This window comes from Pinus tabuliformis, chromosome X (genome assembly GCF_031772625.1).
Source record: "Pinus tabuliformis cultivar Carrire ecotype Pingquan chromosome X, CPIR1, whole genome shotgun sequence".
NCBI classification, from domain to species: Eukaryota; Viridiplantae; Streptophyta; class Pinopsida; order Pinales; family Pinaceae; genus Pinus; species Pinus tabuliformis.
In genome coordinates this window covers 1694717536-1694726046 of record NC_142308.1, presented here as the reverse complement: position 1 = coordinate 1694726046, position 8511 = coordinate 1694717536, and the positions used below count along the sequence as shown (strand labels likewise).

General features: G+C 38.2%; 2 non-coding genes across 2 annotated transcripts; both read right to left on the bottom strand.

The window, feature by feature from the left end:
- Positions 1 to 7114: 7114 nt before the first annotated feature.
- TRNAP-AGG (transfer RNA proline (anticodon AGG)) lies at positions 7115 to 7186 on the bottom strand. The gene has a single exon. It is a non-coding gene; the product is annotated as a tRNA-Pro (tRNA).
- Positions 7187 to 7414: 228 nt separating this feature from the next.
- Positions 7415 to 7495, bottom strand: TRNAL-AAG (transfer RNA leucine (anticodon AAG)). Its single transcript has one exon. It is a non-coding gene; the product is annotated as a tRNA-Leu (tRNA).
- Between the last annotated feature and the right edge of the window lie 1016 nt (positions 7496 to 8511).

Genomic DNA, 8511 nt, shown 5'->3' with positions numbered 1-8511 from the left:
AGCACCAATGTGTTTGTAGATTGTAAACGCACCATCCAAAAAACATCTACTAAAACATTTGGCCACCCACCTTTGCTACAAACAGATTTTTGGGTTATTTTTATAGGGGTTTCTGCAAAAACCTCCGCTAGAAGGTCTTTTCCTTGTAGTGTTTGAGAGGGGGAGTAATGATGAAGTGCAATGGCTTTTGATGGGACCAGCCCAACACTGTTCGGACTTTAGGAAATTTAAATGATTGTTTGGGTGATTATATGATTGTGTAGATATTATGGTTTTGATTACATGTGTGAGGATCAAACCATCAGATATTTTGGAAACGGGTTAGGTGGCATTCAATTTCACAATTAAGTCCATGTACTCACCTCGGGTTGCGTTTCCTACTCCTTGCTATGCCAAAACTCTTCGTTCATCGTTCACTTGGTCATTTTCGTTGGGCTTGCCGAGGGTTTGTTCTGTTATGCTCTGCGAGTTGAGTATGTAGCTTTGCTGCAAGTTCTGGGCGCATTGCTCAGTCTAAATGGCATGACCAACCATTCGTATAGTCCCTCATTTGTCTTAAAGGCTGTCTTCCATTCGTCCCCCTCTCATATCCAGATCTGATGATACCTGCTCTTCAAGTCTATCTTAGAGAAATACGCTGCCCCGCTTAAACAATCCATCATGTCATCCATCCGTGGCAGTGGAAACCTGTACCGGATGGTGATTTTGTGGATGGCCCTTGAGTCTGTGCACATCCGCCACTCTCCTCCTTTCTTGGGAGCGAGAACCATTGGGACTGCGCAAGGGCTCAGACTTTCCCTTATCAACCCTTTGTCTAGCAGTTCTTGCACCTGCTTCCTAATCTCTTCATTGTCCTTGGGGCTCATTTGGTATGCCACTTTGTTAGGCAAACTAGCTCCGAGTATGAAGTCAATATGATGACTTATGCTTCTTTTGGAGGGTAATTTATCTGGCAAGTCATCTACCACTATATCCATAAATTCCTGCAAGATTTGCTAGATTTCTGCAGGTAAATCTGGTACCTCTGTATGCAACAACATTGTTTTTGCTCTCTTTACAGCTGCATACCCCATCTCACTATCCTCAACTTGTTTCAGAAACTGTTTTTCGCTAACCAAAAATGCTCTTGGTTCACTTGTCCCTACTTTCCCTTCCTCTTTTATGGGCACAAATGTATGCTTGATTCCATCCTTGACAAACTTATAACAGTTTGTCAATCCATCATGTACCACCTTTATGTCGCACTGCCAAGGCCTACCTAGCAGTATGTGACATACATCCATCGACATGATGTCACAAACGACTTTATCCTTATATCTGCCTATTTGAAACTCCACCTCGCACTGTTCATCTACCAGCAATTGATGGCCTTTTTTGCAGCCATGAGACTTTGTAAGGGGTGGGATGTTTCAAGCGCTTCAATTCCAAATTTTCCACCATCTCTGTGGACACTAAGTTATCTATACTACCGCTGTCAATAATTAACTTACAACACTTACCATGTGACTTACAAACTGTTCTAAACAGATCCTTCTGTTGTGTTTGTTCGGTGACCTCCATGGCTAGTTTTAACAACACCTTGTTTAGCACCAGGGCTTCCCCTATCTCTGAAGCATTTTCAACTTTTTGGGGAGGTGCTGCTGCTTCCTCTGGTTGTGTAACATATGCACCCCTCTGTCCAGCTTGATCTGCCTCTGGACATTCAAATGATTTGTGTCCCCATTTGTGACACCTGTAACATTGATAACCAACCCCTCTACCTCGGCCATTTCCCCTGCCTCACTGGGATGACCTACTGCCTCTCGCACTATCACCTCTGTCCGCTGATCCGAAAGCTCTGGAACTACTGCCTTCCTCATTACTACTAGCAATCCACCCTCTGCCATATGACTGGCTTTTTCCCCTGCCGGCTCCTCGTCCTCTCCGAGCATTTTGCCTTCTAGTAATTTTCTCTTCAACTTTCATCGCACTTTGATACGCTTCTTCAGTGTTCTTTGGAGATAAAATACTAATTTCATCTAAAATTTCTAGTCTTAAACCATTTATGTACCTGGCTGTCCTTTCCACGGTATCCTTTGTATATCCAGCTCTTAAGTTCACTTGATAGAACTCCTCCATGTACTCCCTTACCATCATTCCTTTCTGTTTCAGATTCTGCACTTGCCTGTGTAGTGCAATTTGATAGTCTTCGGCAGAAATCTGCCCTTCAACTTGGCCACCATCCTTGACCAAGTTTTAATCAGCAACTTGTTCAATCTCTTTCTCTCTGTCTGGACACTATCCCACCACAGGGCTGCGTGTCCCTTCAATTTCGTCGCAGCGAACCTAACTCTGCGGTCTTCGCTGACTTCCTCACACTCGAAATACTTATCCATCTCGCTGATCCAATCCAATAGAACCTCTATGGACAGGCTACCATCATAGGTTGGGAGTTCTGGTTTGGGTTTACTGCTTGCCACTAAAACAGATCTCAACAATCTCACTTCTAGGGTCTCGCCTTCCGGTCCATCTGTTGCTGCTTCAACTTCCTCTTCGTTGTCATTGCCTACCTCCAAGTCTCTTCTTCTCCCTGCCTCTACTGCCTCCAAACGGGCAGTAAGAATTTTGATCTCCTCTCTCAGTCCTTCCTCTGCTATCCTTCGAGCACCTCTGCCACGACCTCACCTTCCTCTCTCCATTTCTTCAATCAATTTCACCTGCTCTGATACCACTATGATGGGACCAACCCAACACTATTCGGACTTTAGGCAATTTAAATGATTGTTTGGGTGATTATATGATTGTGTAGATATTATGGTTGTGATTACATGTGTGAGGATCAAACCATCGGATATTTTGGAAACGGGTTAGGTGGCATTCAATTTCACAATTAAGTCCGTGTACTCACCTCGGGTCGCATTTCCCGCTCCTTGCTATGCCAAAACTCTTCGTTCGTCGTTCACTTGGTCATTTTCGTTGGGCTTGCCGAGGGTTTGTTCTGCTATGCTCTGCGAGTTGAGTATGCAGCTTTGCTGCAAGTTCTGGGCGCGCCTCTTGGTGACTTCTGTACTGGTTCTTTTATGTCTGCGTGGTTGTCCTCTGGCCTGGTTCGTTGGGCAGTTGTGGGTATTCCTGCCATCGCCTGGGTAAGTGTTCTCTGTTTTTTTTTCTTTTTTCTTTTTCCTGCTGTTGGCTCAACAGGTCGTCGTGTTCCGAGTTATATGTTGGTATTTCATGTTCTTGTTTGCAACTCAGTGGTTGGCTTGCATCCAGGCTCGAAACGATGGCGTCCTTCTGTCCTCGGCTCCAAATGCAGGTAGCCCTCTTTCCTTGATTCAATTTGTGGTTTTCTTTCCTCAGCTCCTAACCTGTTTTCTCCTTCGTCTCAGTAGTTGGTCGAAACCCTGTGGGTGGAAAGTTTGTCCTTGGTTCTCACTGCAATTCCTTAGGTACGTTGAATACAACTTCTGTTATTTTTTTTTTTTAGGCACTGTAATTTCGCTTCTGTGACAATGTGACTCTAACACCTGTATGTCAATTTCTTTGCAGGTGTTGAGGGTTTGCGGTTGGAGGTCTTGGCAATGAATGCTTTGGTCTTGTCCGGTAGGCTCTATCACATGAATTTCCTTCAGTCCTCGTTCATTTTTTAAAATAGGCCTTTTGTTCTTGAGGTTTTGTCACCCTCGGTGCTTGTTAATTGACTCTCGGCTGTGAGTAGTATCCTGTTGTATTGGTGGTATGGGCTTCCACTATCTGGTGATTTCTGATTGTAATTTCCTGTGTATGAACGCAACTTTTCAAAACCCTCACCTAGGGTTTGTCGTTCACGGGCTTATGCATCTATGGCTATGTATGAAACGGTTTTCGAAACCCTCACCTAGGGTTTGTCGTCCACTGGCTTTACGCTGGTCTGGGCTTTATCTTGCAGTGCTACTATGTATTGTTATATACTTGTTTTTGCAATTTTGAAAGAGAAGAACTTCAGGAAAGAAAATTGGGTTTGGTTTACCTGAATGTCATTTATGTAATTAGGTCGTCGTTCTCTTGGTTTACTCTGGATTCTCCACCTGGACTGCAATTATGTTTTTCGACTGTGCTTGTGATGTTTCATACGAGCATGCGAGAACGCTGTAGGTACTCTGGTAATTTGTTTGGCAGTCAATTTTAAAAAAATAATATGAAATTTTGTCTGGCCTGTGGGTGCTTGGCCCATACTGGAATTTGTTTGTATCACTCCTTTTTTGTCTTCGCTGTTTGCTTCAATGGAAATGTAGGCCCTTGTTCTGGCATCTGCTCTTCTATCTCGTTGTTAGGACTGGTTCTTTTTCTCAGGAAAAACAAAGAGAATTAAACACAATGGTTTGTGTAGATTATGTTGTCTGCTCAGATGCTCATTAATTAGAAAACTCAATACAAATACAGTAGGACACACAGATGGACTGAATTGATTTCACTGTTATTGATATTATTCGAGTGCAAGAAGTGTTGAACCTTTTACATGACTTTCGTTGTTACATTTATATGTTTCTTGTTCACAGTTAATGAAACTGTACAGTTACTTTTCAGTTGTAGACTTTACAGTTACATGGTTATTAATCATTCGGTTCTGTCCTTATGACAAGATTTTCATTTTAGACACATTTGTCTTTTCCTTTTAGAATAACAAGACAATTATTAATCCAAGGTTTATTAGAAACATACAAGTAAATAACCCTAACTGATCAAACTACCTTTGACTAATTTAGAGATTAAGATAAAAATAAAAATCCTACCTCCTATTCTGACAAACTAACATAAAAGAAAAATAAAATGTTAACTCAACTTTTCAACCTGGCAGAGACTGACACCCGGTCATGGTGCCTGAGTTGGATGCTCCTGCATCAGCTTGCACATTTTTTTTTAAAGCAGCTCATCAACATGTATGTTTGATATCAAAGTGATGGATGCCATGTTTTAAAGTGAAGGTCAACTAGTGACCAAGTGAAAGATAATATCATAATCCAAACATTTTGGAATATTGTAAATGCTAGATGCATCGAAAGTTCTTTATGTCAAATGAGTTCAGAAATAAATGAGTGTGAAGTTTTTATGTCAAAGTTAAATAAATGAGTGTAAAGTCCAAAAATTGTGTGTTTTTATGTTGTGGATTTGATGTCATCATTTTGATATTAGATCCCTCACAATAAATACAAAGAAATACGAAGCAAGGGCGTTTGGCCCATATATCAAGAAAATCCATGAAGGGGAAATTTTGTTAATCAACCATTACCATGTATTATATTTTTTGGTATAAATAGCCCCTTATATAACTATAGGTGACTATAACAATCATTTCATATTTGAAGATTTATTTCAAACCATTTCCATAACTATATCCATAATATCTCCATGAATCTTTGAATAGATCGTCATCCCTATCTCCTATCATTTATCATTTATCTTCATCTCTCATTCCTGCATAAGCTTCTATAATTAATCGACATTATTAAGAATCTCATCATATTATTCATTAAACATCACAAGTAGGATTTATTCATTGATGTTCTCTCCTTAATAAGCAATCTTTATTAAATAGGTCCATTCTCCATCTTTTAGGTTGTTTTCCCTTATTGTTCTTAATCTTCATCTTCAATCCTCTATAGTCTTTGGTCTTCTTCATTTTCTATCCTCAACCTTCTCCACTCTCCATCTTGCACCTAAATACGTAAAGATAAGTTGAATTCCATGTAAAGGGGTCACCATCCACCGAAATAAATGGGTTTTTAATCATTGTATCCATAAGCTTTGTAGGAAACATTTTCTCGTACATGGTCCATCAATTGTTCTTTCATCATGAGTCTTTACACATGTACTTTATACTCCCCCTCCCCCTGCATCAACATTAGTCACCATATTCTATTTTCTTTGGCTTACCCATAACCACACTCTTGATGCTCCTACATCACATGGTCCTAACAAGGAGACCTTAGGTCACAATTAAGATCCAATAGAGTACTTAGAGGTTACTAGTGGCTATTATGGTTGCATTTGAGTTGCTCTCAATTTGGATATTCTAGGAAAGGGGAGGGATCCTAAGAAGTTTTCCTTAAAAAATACTATCAATTAAAAATCTTTAATTTTAATTAGAAATTCAATAAACAAATTTAATAACAAATCCAAGTAATTGCATTAGTATCTTTATAATCTTCATTTAATATGACCATAATTTTCTTTTTCAAACATAGTTTTTCAAAGTTCTGTCCAATTCACACCTTCTCAAATGGGGTTGCCTTAAAAACACTAAGCCTTCTAATTCCTTCTAATTCAATCAAGAATATAGAAGAATGTCATTAAAAATACTAAAGAAATTGTGTGTTAAAAAATGGAGAAATAAAAATAACATAAATAAGCCATTAACCTTACTTAAAAAAAAAAAAAATCAAGATTATTAAAATAATATTAAATTCTTAAAAGTGTCATTGTAACACAACATACTAGACAATTCCTAAACCACATTCTCTTAAATGCATTGGTAGTTAAAGTTTTATAAGCATTTAGAAGTCCAAATGACTTATCAAATTCAGTGGTAGTTGACATAATGAAAAAATCTCAAATTTTTATAAGCATTTAGGATAGCTAAATGTAATTTACAGACATTATCTTTGTTTTTAGGCGGTCTGTATTTTTTCAACAGACGCTCCTCAATCTTTGATCAGCTTATTTTCCTATCATGTGGCCTTCCGCATTAGCGGTAAGAAATGGCACAGAAACATAAAACAATAGTTTATTTGAAGAAAAAAAAATGAACAAGCAAAATAGCAAACATTACCATATTACGGGGCATTCCGAGAATTGAACTCGGGACCCCTTGCACCCTCACAAAAGAATCATACGGAAAGCAAGAGAGTAAACATTACCATATTATGGGGTATTTCAAGAATTGGAAACTCAGGACGATGCCTTGACTTTCTTATTATGTGGTGGTCTCTGGAATCTCAGACTCTCTTATTATGTGGTGGTCTCTGGAATCTCAGACTCTCTTATTATGTGGTCGGCAGATTAACGGCGCATTCCGAGATTTGAACTCGGGAGTCGGGACTTCTCGCCGCCTAAGCGAGAATCATACAGAAAAGAACAAACGTTAAATGATGTTAGCGGGGCATTCCGAGAATTGAACTCGGGACCTCTCGCACCCTAAGCGAGAATCATACCACTAGACCAAATGCCCACAGACAACCTATTTTTTATGCAGAATTTGCCAGAAAATATTCATGCCGCCAGACCAAATAGCCACAGTTAACTTATTTTTAATGCAGAATCCGTCTGAAAATATTCAGAAATGTGTTTGTGAAATGTGGCATTTGAACCCACCGCGCCCTTTTGAAAACCAGAACCGAGTCTGATGAAAAATATGCAATTTATCTTAAAATGCAACTCACCTATTATAAAGTTGCGCTGTTGAGAGTGGGATTTGAACCCACGCCCTTTCGGACCAGAACCTTAATCTGGCGCCTTAGACCAACTCGGCCATCTCAACGTCTGTATTCATTGTTTCAGTTCAAATAAAGTGGATCAACATAGCAGAAATATTTTTAATCTGTTCGCATATTCCAGTTCACATCACCGCCATTTTCGTAAATAAAGAAAACTTGAAAAATCCAAAACTCCAAAAGCGTTAATTAAACGAAGGAATAAAGAGAACTCACAGTAATTAGTCCTATCCGTTAAGCACGATTTCAATATCAAACTCCTTTTTTTCGTATGCGCCATGCCTGTTATACAAATATTAATATTGTAGATGTGAATGCTCTTCAAAGTTATTTCCAGAGTTTACAACCAAAAAAATGAAATAGATATACTTTTATAAATTTAAGTAGTTAAATTGCCACACAGAGATGGTTTATGGTTTACTTGCCTATAAGAGTTGAAATTATATTTTAACCAATTTTACAATAACTATTATATTTTAATCAAATTTTAGTGATCATAAATTAAGTCTTAAAATCATTTTCGTGATAATATATGTTATCCAAATATTAAGTGTACTTAAGATTACACCCCGAATATCAATATTTACATTTGAATACAAAATGGTTGGTTAAATATTTATATAAATTTAACCAAACTAGAAAGTATAAACACGGGAGTAGTATAAGGCAACATAAAAATTGTATGAGAATTTTTAATATTAATGTACTTATAAAGTGTATCACTAATGTTGTGTTAGGGGGCACTTCAATTAGTGATCAAAGTAATGTGAGTTATGAGAAAGCTAAGAGATCCAAAATGCAAATCCCCTTGGTTGTGACCCACTTTACAAAGAGGACATGTCATAGACCCTAGAAGCTTACTAGTAGCTATATGTTAGGTGGACGGGCTGTTATATTCCTCCAGGTTACAAAATATAAAACCTTAAGGGTTATGATATTAAGTATATATAAACAATATTTACAATAAACAGATATTATTATGATATAATAAATTTATAAAACATACCAGATGTAATTATTAAATTGAAAGGAGTAGATTTTATGGTAAAATTTAATGCTCATA